The sequence below is a fragment of the Elephantulus edwardii genome, unplaced genomic scaffold (genome assembly GCF_000299155.1).
Source record: "Elephantulus edwardii isolate Elephantulus edwardi_28Jun2011 unplaced genomic scaffold, EleEdw1.0 scaffold00043, whole genome shotgun sequence".
In the NCBI taxonomy this organism is placed as follows: domain Eukaryota; kingdom Metazoa; phylum Chordata; class Mammalia; order Macroscelidea; family Macroscelididae; genus Elephantulus; species Elephantulus edwardii.
Genome location: NW_006399793.1, coordinates 9,611,345 through 9,628,952, shown reverse-complemented (window position 1 = coordinate 9,628,952; position 17,608 = coordinate 9,611,345).

The window sequence follows — 17,608 nt, the reverse complement described above, 5'->3', positions numbered from 1 at the left end:
CTATGGTGCTGAAGGAAGAAGTTCAGGCTGCTTTGAAGGAAATAGCAAAAAATAAGGTTACAGGAATAGATGGTACAACAATTGACATATTTCACCTAACAGATGCTGCCCTGGACATGCTCACCAAGTTGTGCCAAACAATCTGGAGAAAAACCACTTGGCCAACTGACTGGAAGAGATCTATATTTGTTCCTATCCCAAAGAAGGGTGACCCAATTGAGTGTGGAAACTACAGAACAATCTCATTGATTTCACATACTAGCAAGATTCTGCTGAAGATTATCCAAAAACAACTGGAACAACACAACAACAGAGAACTGCCAGAAGTCCAGGCTGGGTTTAGAAGGGGTCGTGGTACTAGAGATATTGTAGCTGATGTCAGATGGATCTTAGCTGAAAGCAGGGAATACAAGAGGAATGTCTATCTGTGTTTCATTGAATGTGCAAAGGCATTTGACTGTGTGGACCATAACAAACTATGGCTGACTCTGAAAAGAATGGGAATCCCAGAATACTTGTTTGTGCTAATGCGAAACCTATACATGGACCAAGAGGCAGTCGTCAGAACAGAGCAGGGTAAAAATGCATGGTTCAAAATTGGGATTGGTATACTCCAGGCAGTGTCCTGTCTCCATATCTTTTCAACTTGTATGCAGAACTTGTATGGGCTCTATGAGGAGAAATGTGGGGTCTGGATTGGTGGAAGATCTATCAACAATCTGCGTTATGCAGATGACACAGCCCCACTTGCTGAAACTGAGGAGGATCTGAAGCGCCTGCTGTAGAGGGTCAACAACTGAAGCCTTCAATATGGATTGAGGCTCAATTTCAAGAAGATAAAGATTCTCTCCACTGGACCAATTGGCAGCATCAGGATAGATGGTGAAGAGATTGAGATTGTTCGCAGCTTTAGTTTACTTGCCTCCAAAGTCAACACTCTTGGCACCAGTAGCCAGGAAATTAAAAGACAAATTGAGGTGGGAAAGTCTGCTGTTAGGGGCCTTTCCAAAGTTCTGAAAAGCAATAGTGTGTCTCTCCGAGACTAAGGTGCATCTGATACAGGCCATGGTCTTTGCAATCACTTGTTATCTATCAGAGAGTTGGACAATGACTAGGGTGGATAGATGGAGAATTGATGCCTTTGAGCTGTGTTGCTGGAGAAGACTATTGAGGGTACCTTGGACTGCTAGGGAAACAGATTCATCCTGGAGAGGGTTAAACTGGGCGGCTCCTTGGAGGCAAGGATTCTAAGGCTTCATCTAGCATACTTTGGATATTTTGTAAGGAGGTACCATTCAGTCCCTGGAGAGGGACGTCATGCTTGGGAGGGTGCAGGGACAGCGCAGGAGGAGGAGGCTCTCTGTGAGGTGGATTGATTCAGTGACTGGGGTTTTCGGGATGGCTGTATCAGAGATAGTGCAATTAACACAGAACAGAGCAGTTTAGGGCTGTTGTATATAGGGTCGCTATGCCTCACAAGTGACTTGATGGCACATAACAACAAGAGGTGTTTATTGTTCCAAAGATTTTCTTAGACATGGACTTTGATTTTTTCATGTGACTGGGCAGGAATATACAGATAGACATGTCAGTCTATTCACAAAAGGATTAACTATTTATGTTATTAAATTGAACAGACTCAGCAGCATATATGGAGAATTTCACCATCAGCAACAAAGAAGTTGGAATGCATGACTCCTTCAGGATTCAGTGATTCTTGCACTAGCTAGACCTATAGCAGAGGCAGCTATAGCTGCAGTGAGTACTAGAGACCTGACAGGAGACAAAGCTGACTTTGGGACCACTACTCCATGGAATCAGAGATAGAAGTTTTTGCTGAAGTTTAATGTGTTGGAGGACTGGAGAGGGGAGTGGTGAAAGTCATAACCAGAAGGACTAAGAGGATTATACCTTGGCCTGAAGCCAGAAGACTGAAGGTTGAGGTGCCTGTGAACACATTTTAGAAGCTATCCTGATTGTGTTAGTGTATCTTGCTGCCACCTGAGTTATGATCTTTTGACTTCAAAGACATCAGGCTGAAGACTAAGGTGCGCCTAATCCTGGCCATGTTGTTGTTGTTGTTAAGTGCCATCAAGTGCTTGCAATGCATAGCAACTCTATGTCCAACAGCCCTAAACTCTGCTCTGTCTTGTGCCAATTGCACTGTCTCCAATACATCAATCATGAGTACCCAGTCACTGAATCAATCCACCTCATAGAGGGCCTTCCCCTCCTGCCTTGTCCCTCCACCCTACCAAGCATGATGTCCCTCTCCAAGGACCGGTCCCTCCTTACAACATGTCCAAAGTATGTTCGATGAAGCCTCAGAATCCTCGCCTCCAAGGAGCCGCCCAGTTTAACCCTCTCCAGGATGAATCTGTTTGTTTTCCTAGCAGTCCATGGTATTCTCAATACTCTTCTCTAGCACCACAGCTCAAAGGCATCAATTCTCCATCTATCCTCCCTAGTCATTGTCCAACTCTCTGATGCATAACAAGTGATTGCAAAGACCATGGCCTGTATCAGATGCACCTTAGTATCGGAGAGAGACACTATTGCTTTTCAGAACTTTGGAAAGGCCCCTAACAGCAGACTTTCCCATTGCAATTCGTCTTTTAATTTCCTGGCTGCTGGTGCCAAGACTGTTGAGTGTGGAGCCAAGTAAACTAAAGCTGTGAACAATCTCAATCTCTTCACCATCCATCCTGATGCTGCCAATTGTTCCAGTGGTAAGAATCTTTGTCTTCTTGACATTGAACCTCAATCCATATTGAATGCTGCCATTCTTGACCCTCTTCAGCAGGCACTTCAGGTCCTCCTCAGTTTCAGCAAGCGGGGCTTTGTCATCTGCATAATGCAGATTGTTGATAGATCTTCCACCAATCCTGACCCCACATTTCTCCTCATAGAGCCTAGCCTCCCGGATAATCTCTTCTGCATACAGGCTGAAAAGGTATGGTGACAGGATCCGGGCCATAGTCTTCACAATTGCATGCTATGTGTAGGAGAGCTGGATAGTGACTAGGGATAATGGAAAGAAAATTGATGCCTTTGTGTTGTGGTGCTGGAGAAGAGTGTTGAATATACCATGGACTATGGGAGAACAAACAGGTTTGTCCTGGAGAGAGTGAAAGCAGGCTGATCCTTGGAGTCAAGGATTCTGAAGCTTTATCTGACATATTTTGAACCTGCTGCAAGGAGGAACCAGTCCTTGGAGAGGGCCATCATATTTGGGAGAGTGGAGGGACAGCACAGGAGAGGAAGACCCTTAATGAGATGAATCGATTCAGTGATTGGGGTAATGGGAGTGGATGTGTCAGAGAAAGTGAAGTTGGCACAGGATAGAGAAGGGCTTAGGGCTGTTGAACATAGGGCCACTAAGAGTTTCAGGTGACCCATAGGCACATAACAATAACAACAACATTATGGTTCTGTGTCATATTTGGTTGAGTACAAAGGGATTTCGGAGTGTGGAGCACAAGTCTAAACTCATGGGAATTGGTTTTGTGTTGTGGATGCTATTGATGGGAATAATTACTCTTTGTAGAATTTGTAGAGGTCAGAAATAACCATCCCCACATAGTTGTTGCTCTTTTTACATAGTCCTTTACTCATGAATCGCAGATCAAAATTACGTGTAATTTTGGAAGTTATAAAATCCATATAAAAGCGAGGTATTGAATTCTATTTTCTTCCCTAAGCAAATGTCTTCTTTTTCATTACTTTTGTATAGATTGCTAGTGTTGTCTAATATATTTCAATTCATGTTGTTGTTGTTGGGTACTGTCTAGTTAACTATAGCGCATAGCCAAACTATGAACAATAGATTAGAACCTTGCTCTATCCTATGTGTTCCAAAGACCATATATGACATAGTAAAACTGCTTCATTGAATTTTCTAGACTAGAATTTTGTTGGATAATACGGTCCGATCTTTTCCTTCTTTAAAGAGCTGGTGAGTTTAGAGAGTTGATATTTCGGTTAGCAGCTTAATGCTTAATCATTGTGTCACCACACTTCTTTTTGAAAAACATAGAAATGAAAGAAATTTGCTTTGGTTCTGTAGAAAGTGTCCTCTATTAGAGGGTCTTCTACTTATTTACTATTTTTAAAATATTTACATCTTAATTATATCTTCCATAAACTTAGGTAGCTGAATTAAATTGTCTAAAATCTCTTAGGACCAAACCATTTAGTGAAATTATACCTAAACCACTGAAGATGAAACTATTCAATAGTTCTTTCCTAATTCAAATTCTGTTATTCCTTAGTCTTCTGTTAGGTTTGATATATTTAAATTTGATTTACCATTAACCTATTTTAAATATGTGTTAAAATCTGGAGCAAACTGAGCTCTAATAAAATCTTCACTAAGAGCACTAATTATAATTATTACTTATGAAAGAGCACAATTGTACTTTAAGATTCCCATTTTATTATTTTATTTCAAAAATTCTGTTAATATGACTCAAAGTAAGGCAATGGTTTACAGTTCTAATTGAAAAGTTCAGAATGATTATCAGTAATTCAATAGATTTCCAAATGAATATTAAATTTTATACTTATGAAATGTATTATTTCCTTGTTTAATTGAAGGAATGATAACAGACCATTATAAAAATCCTATTGTAAGTGGTGTGCATTATGAATTAATCACACAGATGATAATAACTTGTTACTATCTACAGCTTCATTTTGATATGCCAAACTGTCATAAAAATGACTTCATCTTCATCAACTCTAAAAAAATAATTCAGTCATCTTTTGTGAAACTTCTAAAGGCTATCATTTATTACACAAACTGCATGCAATATAAATAAAGGCAATAGTATAATGAGTGTTTTGTTAGAATTTCTCAGATTTCAGATATTCTTTAAACATAAATTTGTCTAGCCTGCATTATTCAATAGCATTTTATATAATGCTGAAACCATTTAAAGCAAAAGCCAATGGCTGTATGTGGCTATTTATCACCTAAATTGGGAATGTTGTTATAATGTACCATCAAGCTGGAACTGACTCATAGATGGCCTTCAGAGGGTTTTCAGAAATTGTAAATTCACTAAAAGAGAGTATTCCTCTTTCTCCTGTGGAGTAGATGGTTTTGCAAAGCAACTCCTCACCAATAAGTTATCAGAGCTCTGAAATAAGTCTATTATTACTGAAAAACTATATTTTATTTCAATTTTATTGTTTTGTATAGGAATTTAAATAGCCTATACAAATACAATAACTATAAGATATTGTATTGAATGGACAGTTCATATATTCAGAATCAGGTACACAGAAATCAAAAGATAAATTGCATTGGAAAAATCTGCCATCAGGAATCTTTCCAGCATGCTAAAGAGGAAAGATGTCAGTGCGGTGACTAAGGTGTGACTGCTCCAGGCCATGGTCTTCACAGTTTCTTACTATGTACCTGAAAGCTGGACAATGACAAAGGATGACAGAAGATTTGATGCCTTTGAGTTGTGGTGCTGGAGTAGAGTCTTGAATATACCGTGGACTGCCAGGAAAATTAACAGGCTTGTCTTGGAGAGGGTGAAACCAAGTTGCTCTTTGGAGGATTTTGAAGCTCTCTCTCACATATTTGGGTATTTAGCCAGGAGATATCATACTTGGAAGGGTGAATTGATGGTGTAAAAGAGAAAGACCCCAGATGATATGGATTGGCACCGTAAATGGGGTAATGATGATAGCTGTGTTAGAGATAGTGAGACTGGCTCAGAAGAGCACAAGGTTCAGAGCTATTGTGCATAAGAAAGCTAGGATTGGTAGGTGACTTGACAACACATGAAAAACCACAATAGCTCTATGATAAGCAACACCATAATGGATGGGAAAATGATTAATATTGTCCATGATTTCATCTAACTTGGATCCACAACCAACAACCCTGGTATCAGCAGTCAAACAGGAAAAAAAAAGATGCATTTTATTGGGAAAGTCTGTTTCAGGGACCACTCCAAAATACTGAGGGAAAGATTGGGTTAATTTAAAGACCAAAGTATGCTTAATTTGGGCCATGGTCTTTTCAATCACTTGCTATATAGTCTGAAAACTGGGCAATGAATAAGGATAACAGAAGAACAATTGATGCCTTTGAGTTGTAGTGTTAGGGAACGGGACTGAATATCTTCTGGATTATCAAATTAATAAACAGAAGTATTTTGGAGAGTGAGAAGCCACAGTGTTCCTTGCAGGAAAAGATTACAGAGCTTTATTTATAAGACAGACTCTTCCTTGTTGGTGGACATCATGTGTGGAAAGGTGGAGGGATAGTTCAAGAGAAAAATATTTCAACCAAGTGGATTGACATGAGGATTGCAGCATTAGGATTGAGTGTGTCAGAGATTATGAGGTAGGTACGGTATAGGACAGGGTTCAGATCTGGTATTCCAAGGGTCTCAATGAGTTGAACTTGATTTTATGGCACTTAATAACAATTATGACAAATAAATGAATAATTATTAAATAAGTTGCCAACCAAAACATGTTATTGACTTACTTGTTCTGTTTAATTTTGGTTTTCTTTTTATAGAATCAGTTTTCTTTTCAACCAATTCCAACTTGATACAAAACAAAGGCAAAGGTTAAGTTTTAAGTAACACTTTAAACTTAAAAATAAGACCTGCTATTTTTCTAAAATCCGGTCTTCAATCTTTGGTGTTTGATTCCTCAAATCAATTCCTAAAATGATCTTGAAATTCAGATGGAATAGATCCAAGGTCATATCTGGGATCCTGTGGGCTAATTTGAATTTTCTTCAGCATCAATTTGAACTTGCATATGAGTAATTGATGATCTGACTCACAGTTCGCCCTGGCCTAGTTCTGACTGCCAATATTGAGCGTGTCCAATGATTTCTTCCACAAATGTAGACAATCTGATTCCTATGCAGCTCATCAGGTGAGATCCATGCATTAAGTCATCTTTTGTGTCTTTTTAAAAAGGTATTTGCAATAAATGCAACATTGTAAATACAAAATTCAATCATTCAATTTCCAACCTCATATCTAACACCAAGCCCATATTTTCCAACTACTCTTCCTTCTTCACTGTTTCCAACTTTTGCATTCAGTCATGAGTTATTATTAATACAACTTGATTACATATTCGGTCAATGCCAGACTGTAAGATTTGATAAAAATTCTCAATTTCTTATTTTTTGGCTGTAATTGTAAGAGCATATATTTGAATAATAGTTATATTAACAGGTTTTCCTTGTATGTGTATGGATAATATTCTATCACCTTTCAGGATAGGACTTGAAGTTGATTTCTTTACTATAACACCATTCTTCTAATTTTCCTTCCCAGCATAATATATCATATGATTATCTGATTTAAAATGGCCAAAGCTGGTTCATTTCATCTCACTAATGCTTAGTATGTTGATGTTCATGTGTTCCTTTTTTAATTTTTACAATTTCTAGATTTCCTATATTCAAGCTACATACATTCAATGTTCCAATTATTAAAGGATGTTTGTGATTTTTTTTTTCCACATTTCAACTGACATCCAATCTGGACTCTACCACTACACTATTATAACTATCTGCTATTCTAGTGTTTATAGGGAAGAGGCTGGAGTGCCTTTTGGAGGCAAGGATGAGGGAGGTTCACCTCACATACTTTGGGCATGTTGCTAAGAGAGGCTATCTCCAGCAGAGGGATAAGATGCTTGGAAGGGAGGGAGGGTCAGTGAGGGAGAGGAAGACCCTCAACCAGGTAGACTGACACAATGACTACTGCCACAGGCCCTATTGCATCAGAAAATGTCAAGAAGGCACACGGTAAGACAGGGTTCAGATCTGTTTTGCATAGGGTTGTGATGAGTCACACTTCACTTCATGGCACCTAAAAACAACTTATAAAATATGTGAGTATTATAAGTATCACATATTACATGGAGATACATATTGTACTAAAAGCCTTTTTGTCAAAGAAATATTTCTTGTGATTGTTATAAAATAACTTTGTAGACTAGACTACAGATCAAAGGGGACAGTAATATTATCTGTAAGAGTTTAGATTTGTAGTAGGAGAAAACTTGGCTGTGTTCCTTATGCCTTTAAATCCATTCAAAGCAATTTAAGGTGGAAAAAGTCTAGCAGAAAGAAAAACATATCATATAGCTAGCAAACCTCTGGTGTGAAGGTGAATGGCTTGAGGTATATTCTTCATTTTATATAAATAGTAAAAGGTAAAGAAATAGCTGATTAGGCCTATTATTTAGGATAGTTATTGGTCTAATACTAGTCGTCTTGAAATGTTTTGTTGTTGTTTTTTAAGCCAGTCAAATTCAGCAGTGTGGGGTTGTATACCAACTTCAGTTGAACTAATGTTAATAGTTTCTGATAACCCACTACCATCGGACCAGCCGAAATGTTTTAAAAACGAGATGAAATAATTCCAGTTATGTTGTCTAGCATCTCCTCCTACCATCAGCACACACAACTATTTCAATTGTGTTAAAGTATTAAGTCGCCTGCGACTCAACGGCACTTAACAAGAATAATATCAACAGAGAGAGAGAGAGAGAGAGAGAGAGAGAGAAATCAGCTGACCCAGTGGACAGAAAGCGATGCTACCAAGCCAAAGGTGGGTGATTTTTAATCCGCTGCCCTCAGGCCTGTCTTTCATTGTTTTTGTTCAGACATTCCTCTAGGCCATATAGCCCTGGTGTACAAGTTGCTGTATAGCATTCACTTTTGGTTGTTGTGAGGCTGAACACTGTGACACTGATGTGTCAAATGTGTTAATGATTGGCTACCCAAGGTGGACAGAGAGTGGGGTGGAGCTCCCCTATTAAAACAAGCTTGGAAGGAGGAGTGGTATCCACTTCCATAATAGCTTGCCTTCGGAAATCCTATTAACCTGGAAAGAGGATGAAAGACACCCAAGCATCTAGGACAGTCCTTCACAGGGTCGCTATCTGTCGACTGTGACTCGATGGCACTTAACAACAATATGTAATTTTAAATGAAACACATGTCCTAAAGGTATTCAAGGATCTTGAATCATAAGTTGCTATTGATTAATAAAATATTGTATACATTAGTTGAACATGTGAATGTTGTTGTTGTTAGGTGCCATCAAATCAATGGCAACCCTATGAACAACAGATCAAAACCTCATACTATCTTATACTATCCTCCTGACTTCCGCCATGCTTAAACCCATTGATGCAATCATTGTGCCAATATGTATAGTCCACCTCATAACAAACCATGCAAATAGGGACCTACCATTTTGTACTGTAGTTAAGAACTAGGCTGGTTGCTAAAAGGTTAGCAGTTCAATCCTACCAGCCACTCCCTGAGAGGAAGATGTGGTAGTCAACCTTCATAAAGATTTATAGCCTTAAAAACTCAAAGTGGCAGTTGTACTTTGTCCTATTGAGTCATTATGATTCAGAATCCATTGATTGCAACAATTTGCATGAGGACTGGGTAGACATCAGAATGTACACATTCACCTGCTTGCACCTACAAAGACAAGACAAGCGAAAAGGAAATATTAAAAGCTACACTAGTCCTGTTGTTGTGTGCTGTAGCGTCAGAACTGACACATAGCTGACCCTCCAGTGAGTTTTCAGAGGCCGTAAATCTCACTGGAGAACTTTGCCATTGTCCATGCTTCTCCCATGAAGCAGCTGGTAGATTCCACCCATATGCCTTTGGAATTGCAGCACAGGTTCTTATCATTAAGCCATCCTGAAATTTACATATTTTTCCTCTTTTGTTTATTTTTACATTTCCCTCCTCATGCATTATGTTTTATAAAATCAATCACCAATGGACCTTGCCTGTCATTGCCCAATCTTTTCAGATCCCTGCAGGATATTTAGAATTATTGCCCACTGTCTCAAATAATTATAGGAAACCAGGCTTTCAGTATAGACTCCTAGGAAGAAACTAATCAAACTAGAGGTGTGTTCTTGTTTTGTGTATAATAGTTGTTATATATATTTATGTCTAAATCTATACATCTATATATCTGTATCTTATCTATATCTATATCATCTATATCATCATTTGTATCTATCTACCTGTCTATCTATCTGTTTTCCAGTAGATATGTCATCTATTATACACAAAATAGTTATGTGAGATATATATATTACCACTGGACTTATAGGCAGTGTCATGATGAATGGAGAGGAGACTGAAAATGCCAACAGCTTAATCTTGCTTGGATCCACAATTAACACCCTTGGTACAAGCAGTCAGGAAATAAGGAGAAACATTGCACTGGGAAAATCTGCAGTTGGGACCTTTCCAAATCATTAAGGAATAGAGTTGTCAATTTGAGAATTAAGGTGCATCTAATTCAGGCCATAGTCTTTCAAATTAGTAGCTATGCATATGAGATCTGGACAATGAATGAAAAAGACAGAAAAAGAATTGATGTCTTTGCACAGTGGTGTTGGAGAAGAGCACTGAACATCCCATAGATGGCCAAGAAAACAAACAGATATGTCTTGGAGATGGTGCAGACGAAGTGCACGTCCGGGACAAGAATGATAAAGCTTTGCCTCATATTCTTTGGATATATTGTTAGGAGGTGCTATTCCTTGGAGAGGGACATCATATTGGGAAGGGTGGATGGTCAGCGAGAAAGATGAAGACCCTCAACCAGGTGGATTGACATGGTGACTGTTGCAATGGACTCGTGTGTCAGGAAGGCACAGGATAGGAATGGGTTCAAATCTTTTGTTCATAAGGTGGCTATGAGTAGTACTCAATAGCACCTAAGAACACAACATTGATCTATCTATCGACCTACCTATCTGTCTACCTATCTATCTATCTATCTATCTATCTGCTATTTATCTAATCAATAGATATATCATCTATTATATACAAAGTAAGCCTGTGTGATTATTAAGGGACATGGACACTGAAATTTAGAATAGACAAATTGTGCACATTTAAGTTTCTTATCTATTTTTTAACTTGCTATTAGCTATTCTGTGGGAGAAGGAGGGGCACTCTCCTGGCGTGATTAATTCTGAAATTAATTAATTCTGAAACCTGCTAGGAGGTCAGCTAAGGGTTGATTCCATCTTAATGGTATACGACAACAACATTAACAATCTTTTACTGGTGTAGATCAAAATGATTCTTCTAAATAAAGGGAGAAAAAAGAAAACCCAACTTGGAGCTTATGCAATACCAAGACTTTGGCATCTAAACTCTAGCCTTCCTGAGCCAGTTTTTTGCCCTGCCATAATCACTTTACCTCCGTCAGCAAGTCTTTTTACAGAATCAGTGACCCATTGATAGGTGCACTCATGGTGCATACAGTGCTATTGTTCAGCACTGTGAAATTCTGCCTGCCAGACGGTACCACAGGGAAACGTCATCACTAGCAGGTGGCTGATTTGCCTTAACGTTGTGATACCTATTTCTGGCAAAGATTCTGTCATATCCTTATTTTACCATTTTCTTTCCCTCTGTATTCTTATGAAAGAACTGTTTTTCCCAAAGACTTCCCAGTATTGTAGACCAGAGTTCATTTCTTTGAGCCCCGAGCTTGATTGCCCATCCCTGAGAAATGTCCAAATACAAGAAATTGTAATCATTAAACTTTCTTTTTTTCAGGGCACAGAATAACTAATTGTAAAAATTGGCAGCAAGCCTGCCATTTGAAAGTGAAGAAAACATCTTGTTTTAACATCTGAGCGGGGATTTTTTTTTCTAATCTGTAAACAATTGGACCATATGTAGTGTGAGGGGAAACATGTAGGCTGTGATAGAGCATCATTTAAAGAACCTGGTGTTCAATCACTGTTCTTTGAGTCACTGAAGTAGAAATTAGCTTTTTAAGTTCTGAGTTTTATTCTAATTTCAAAGATAGAATTCTCTCAAAATATCAAACAAAACTAATAATTTTCCAAGTCATTAATGACACAGAGGTAATGAAATTCAAATATTTAATATGCAAGCATATTTTAAGATACCTAAACAGATAACAGATGTAGCCGTGGCTTTTACAGCCTTTGTTTTGGTCTAAAATCTATTTTGGTTCTTCAAAGGTTTGCCACACAATATGCTTCAACTCTTAGGAAGTGATTTTATTTTCTTAAACAAATTCAGTTAATGAATCTAAAGCCAAAGGAAGTATACATTCCAATTAAAATTATTTTTTTAAATAAATTCATATACTTCTCTAAATTTTGTTAAATTTCTAGTTTCTTGTGTATAATATGACTTAACTACTTACAATATGGAAAAATGTAACTTAATATTTTAAAGGTAACTGTCAAAGTCTTCATATTTTATTAATGATACTTGTAAATTATTTTGATTCTTTATGTTTGGTTACAAACACTTTACAATAAAGAAAAAGAAAAAGTTAATTTTAAAAATTATATTTTAAATAATTATAAATGCATAAATCCATAAGATTGTATAAAATGGTATGTTTGAAGCAAAGGCAGAGGAAAATTCTCTGCGTGGTTTGCCATAAACTAGATTGTGTGCTTTATATTAATGCATTTTTCTTTCTGTGCCTTGATTTCCTTTTTTTCTAAAACGAGTTGCTTAAATCACATCAGTGATTTTTATAGGCAGGGGAAATGATGCAAATCAAATCACCTGAAGAACTTATACAAAATGCTGCTGGGGAAAAGTGTCTTCATCCAATACCACTTCTCTTTATCCCCATTACCCCTTAATCACTGCTGGGTAAACAGTGTTTTCCAGTAGAAATGTGTTCTAGCAAAGAATTGTTAACCCAGATAATCTCTCAATGACGGTCTCTTAGATATTTCCGAATATGTAAAAAAAGTCTTATTTGCATGTGCTGTATCTCCACTTTTTCACTTTGCTCCCAAATGTTTTTGATTTGATAAAGATTTGATTGTTTCCATTTCAATAATGTAATGAATAATAGATTGGGTCATTTTGTTATGTTAAGAACATACTTACTGTTGCTTTGCCATAGCTCTTTGCTGACTCCATTGGCTTCCAAGTTCCATGTTTTCTGGAAAGCTGCACTTAGAGGTCCCAGCCAGCAAGATAAATCTGACAAAGGAGTTTGCTACTTCCCAGCTGTAAAAGTTGTACTTACCTTGTTTTCGTGAAGCCAACCTCCGTTTCCAAGGAAACAAGAACAAAAAGGCAGTTGGCAGCTAGCATCTGGGACTTAGAACTCTCACATGTCAATTTCAACTGCTAGCTGCCAGCTCAAACCTAAAAATGAGGGAGGGGGTAGTGGTGTGTGGCAGTTATTAAAATCACCTTCAGACTTGCAGTGCACACACACAAAAGTCAAATAGTTATATTAATCTTCTTAATTTTAAAATAAACTTCGTTTTATAGCAAAATATTTAAGTCTTTGAAATAATGTAACTAACTGAAATTTGGCTTAGAACTTAAAAATAATTGAATACAAACTCACATTTTATTTTAACCAGTATGATGCTACATATCATCTTTTCACTTTTTCTTTTCACTAACTTTAAATAAATTCCTTTCTTTTTTGTTTTGTTTCTCTTTACTTCAGTGGCTGACTTTTTTGGTGTTTGGTTTGTTTTAGGAAAGGGTGTATTCATCGTGTTTCCCTAAGGAAACACTTTGTTCAAGTATTTACATTTCTAAGATATCTTTATTATTACTTCAATTTTTGTTGTTTGTTTTTATTTTTTGCTGCGGTTTTAAAGAAAATAAAGTTAAGGCATTTTAAACATGTAACACAAGTACTTTAGATTTCTAGAAGTAATTTTTCTGTTAGTGAATAATTAACAGTGGCCTTCGAAACATGATTTGAATTTGAAATGTGAGGTTGACAAGAATATTGAATGGACTGCCAAAAGAACAAATTAGTCTTGGAAAAACTGTAGATAGGATATTCCTTGGAAGAGTGCCTATCTCAAATGTTTAAACATTTTATCAGTAAGGCCCTATTCCTATAGGAGAGTATTAAGCTTAATAAATTTGTAGTAGTAGTAGTTGTTGTTGTTGTTATTGTCAAGTGTCATTGAGCTTGGTATGACTCGTAGTGACACTGTGAACAACAGATCTGAATCTTGTCCTCTCCTATGCCATCCTCATCAACTCTGATTAACTTGAACCTATCGCTGCAGTCACCGCGTCTAACTATCTCATTGAAGGTTTTCTTCTCTTTGGTTTACTTCTACAAGTATGAAGTTCCTTTCCAAGGAAGAGACTTAACAAAAAAGAAAACTTTCAATGAACTGGACTGACATGGTGAATGCGATTATAGAGAAACACAGAAGGTGTTGTCAGGATAGTGCAGGACCAGGTAATGTTCTGTTCTCTTGTACATAACTTTGCTATGGATTGGGATAAACTGTGAAGCATCTGACAAAAAATAGTAACAAGATAGTGTTTGTTTCCCTTACTATAAATTCTTGTCTGTTGCTGTGATGGCAAGTATCCGAAAGATAATGCCAAACATCAGCAACGTATTTGACATCAGCATGTATACAAGTTTTACATGGTACATAGGTCGCAGTGGAACTTTCAGTCTAAGAGAGACTTGGAAAAAAGTCCTTCTAATTTACTTCTGAAATAAGCCAGTATAAAAACAGAACATTATCGTACTTGCTTGCTTTGGACAGCTAGTCAGGAGGAAATGATAACTGGCTTGGTAAGTTAGGGCCCAGCGAGGCCCAGGATTACTTTCTGTGAAAAGGATTGACATAATACCTTGGACTTTTGGAATAAGATATGCCAGTGAGCATAATGGTGATTATAGAGCCATACAACATTTACTTTTTTTTATACATTGTTTTTGTTGTTATGTGCCATAGAGTGGCCTGTGACTCATAGCTACCCTATGTATTATAGTTCTGAATTCTGCCAAGCCAGTCTCACTGTCTCTGACACAACTATACCCACATTATCCCAGTTACTGTGTCAGTCGATTTCATCCAGGGCTTTCCTGTTTTGTGCTGTCCCTTCACTTTTCCAAGCATGATGTCTCCCTCCAGGAACTGGTCCCGTCTGGCAGCATGCCTCCAGAAAGTGAAATGGAGATTTAAAATTCTTGCCTTCAAGAAGCAGCTTGGTTTTATTCTCTCTAGGATTAATTTCTCCAGCATTACAGTTCAAAGGCATCGGTTCTTCTGTCAACTCTAGTCACTGCCCAGCTCTCTAATGCATAGTTAAATAATTGAGAAGACCGTGGAACTGAATGAGGGACATCTTAGACTTTAGACTGACATCATTGCTCTTCAGTAATTTGGAGAGGTCCTTGACAGCACCTATCAAAACAACTACAAGATATCATTTCACCCCAGTCAGAATAGCAAAATTTAACAGAACAGCAAGTAACAAATGCCAGTGAGGTTGTGGAGAAACTGGAACCCTTATTCCTGTTGGTGGGAGTGTAAAATGGGGCAACCACTATGGAAGGCAGTATAGCACTTTCTCAAAAAGTTGCAAATTAGAGATACCATTTGACCCAGCAATTCCACTACTGAGAATATATCCCAAAGAGACAATACCTGACATCCAAGTAGATATATGCACACCCATGTTTATTGCAGCTTTATTCACAATAGCAAGGAGTTGGAAACAACCTAAGTGCCCATCAACAAACGAATGGGTAGAGAAGCTGTGGTATATTCACACAATGGAATACTATGCTGCATTGAAAAACAAGGAACTCATGCAATATTATTCAAAATGGGTGACCCTGGAGGACATTATGCTGAGTGAAGTATCTCAGTTACAAAAGGACCAATACTGCATGGTGTCACTGTTGTAAAATAGGACTGACATCGGGTTAAGGGTAGACTGAGAAAGATTGGTTCAGTAATGTTTACTGCATTGAAACAAATGAGGAAGAAAACTATTTAGAAGGGATATGTGATTAGGTATTTTTGTCATGAGAGGAGTTCAGAGCTAAGGCTGCACAGTGGAGTGGACCTGGGGGAGGGATTGTTAAACAAAGAAAGAATTTTTCTTTTACTTTTTCAAGAGGGTAGTGTACTGGGTGGGAGGGCTGGGAGGGGAGAAAAGTGCAACAATGAATAAATGGAAAGTAAGAAAAAAAAGTAGAATAAAAAATTCTGTAAAGAAAAAAAAAAGTACTGTCAAGAATTCCTTGTAAGTGCCTGATTGTATTGTGTTTGAGTATATGAATAGAATAAAATCTTATTATGTGAATAAAAAAGAACAATTTGCCTTTTGATTTCTTGACTGCTGGTGCCAAGGGTGTTGATAGTGGAGCCGAGCAAGCTGAAATTATTAACAACCTCAATCCTTCTCCATCAATCATGGTGCTGCCAATTGGCCCAGTGGTGAGAATCTTTGTGTTCTTAATGTTGGGCTTGAATCCATATTACAGACTACAGTTCTTGCTACGGCAAATATTTTAGGTCTTCCTCAGTGTGGGAAAGCAAGAATGTATCATTTACATAATGTAGATTTTTGATGAGTCTTTCTCCAATCCTGATGACACATTTCTTTCCTTAAGGAGGCTTCACATTCCAGCCTCCTGAATGATCTGTTCTGCTTATAGATTGACAAGTATGAGACAAGGCAAAACCTTGACACACTCCTTTCTTGATTTTGAACCATATGGTGTTCCCTTGCTCTATTCTGATGACTGCTTCCTGGTCCACATATAGGTTTCACTGAGCACAGTCTAGTGCTTTGAGATTGTCAATGTTTTCAAGGTTAGCCACAATTTGTTGTGATTCACTCAAATATCTTTGCATGTTGTTGTTATTATTTGCCATCAAGTCACCTGTGACTCATAGTGAACCTAGGTACATTAGCTCTGAACTCTGCCCTACCCTGAACCAATCTCGTTATCTCTGACAAATCTAATCCCATTTCTCCAGTCACTTAGTCAATTCATCTTATCCTGGGTCTTCCTTTCTTATGCTGTCTACCCTTCCAAGAATGATGTTTCTCTCTAAGGTTTGGTCCCTCCTGGACATGTTTCCAAAATATGAAAGATGGAGCTTCAAGATCTTGGCTCCGGGGAGCAGCAGCCTCATTTCACCCTCTCTAGCACAGACTTGTTTGTTCTCCAGGCAACCAACAATATTATGGTCAATACTTTTTCTCCAGAACCACAACTTAAAGACGTTGATCCTTCTATTATCTTTAGTATTGTACAGCTTTCAGATTTGTAGCAAGTAATTGCAAAGATCATAATCTGGATTAGGTGCACCTTAGCCTCCAGACAATCATAGTTGCTTTTCAGTGCTCTAGAGATGTTCTTGACAGCAGACTTACCCAATGTGATTCCTCTTTTGATCTTCTGACTGCTGGTGACAGTAGTATTGATTGTGGAACCAAGCAATCTGAAGTTATCAATAGTATTAATCTCTTTTCCATCCATAATGAAGCTGTCAATTGGCCCAGTAGTGAGAGTTTTGTTTTCTTGATGTTGACCTTTAGTCCATATTGAAGAGTACAGTCCTTGGTGTTCTGCAGCAAACATCTCATTTGCATAGTCAATGAGATACAGATAGACATTCCGCTGGTAATTTTTACATCCAACCAAGATTCATCAGATACTGGTGATAATGTCTCTGGTGCCATGATGTCTTCTAAACCCAACCTGTATATCTGGTAGTTCTTTGTCCAGATGTTTCTGGATAATCTTCAGCAGAA